The sequence below is a fragment of the Larimichthys crocea genome, unplaced genomic scaffold (genome assembly GCF_000972845.2).
Source record: "Larimichthys crocea isolate SSNF unplaced genomic scaffold, L_crocea_2.0 scaffold25749, whole genome shotgun sequence".
Classification (NCBI taxonomy): domain Eukaryota; kingdom Metazoa; phylum Chordata; class Actinopteri; family Sciaenidae; genus Larimichthys; species Larimichthys crocea.
The window spans coordinates 1-603 of record NW_020853415.1 but is presented as its reverse complement, the minus strand read 5'-3'; the positions used below and the strand labels follow the sequence as shown (position 1 = coordinate 603).

Below are 603 nucleotides of genomic sequence, written 5' to 3'. Positions count from 1 at the left end.
TGATTAATGGGAAACACTGGTGATATCCCTGCAGTTGTCGATTTGAGCGGTTTTGAGTCCTCTTTGTTCGAGACAAGACTGAGAGAAAATGCAGTCAATTCTGACTTCAAAAAGTGGTCTTGTGACTGGTCTCAACACAATACTGGTGCACATCATTAACAAACACAACTCCAGACTTCAGGAGCTCTGTAGAGCAGCATAAAAGTTTATATGAACCTATTAGACATTTAGTTTCTTCCCATACCTCAAGATAATAATATTAAACTCGGGGAAAACATATCGCTTTGGAGGTAAAGAAAGCAATAGTTTGGAGGATGCGGGCATCGATCCCGCTACCTCTCGCATGCTAAGCGAGCGCTCTACCATTTGAGCTAATCCCCCGTGATGCCTTTGTTTTTCATGACGTCATAATTTTTGGTCTCTCAGTGGTTGTTCTGATTTGAGTTATTTTAGTCATTCACGAAACTGGTTACGGGAATAAAATACGAGACAAACGTCTTAAATGTACACAAACTGCAGACAAACTAACAAAAACACCTACACATTTCTCCCAACACTTACTGTTGACTAGAGGCTACAATATTGGCGTGATGGCGTCTTGTT

General features: G+C 40.8%; 1 non-coding gene across 1 annotated transcript; it reads right to left on the bottom strand.

Annotated features, from left to right (window-relative positions):
* Positions 1 to 308: 308 nt before the first annotated feature.
* trnaa-agc (transfer RNA alanine (anticodon AGC)) lies at positions 309 to 381 on the bottom strand. Its single transcript has one exon. It is a non-coding gene; the product is annotated as a tRNA-Ala (tRNA).
* Positions 382 to 603: the final 222 nt, after the last annotated feature.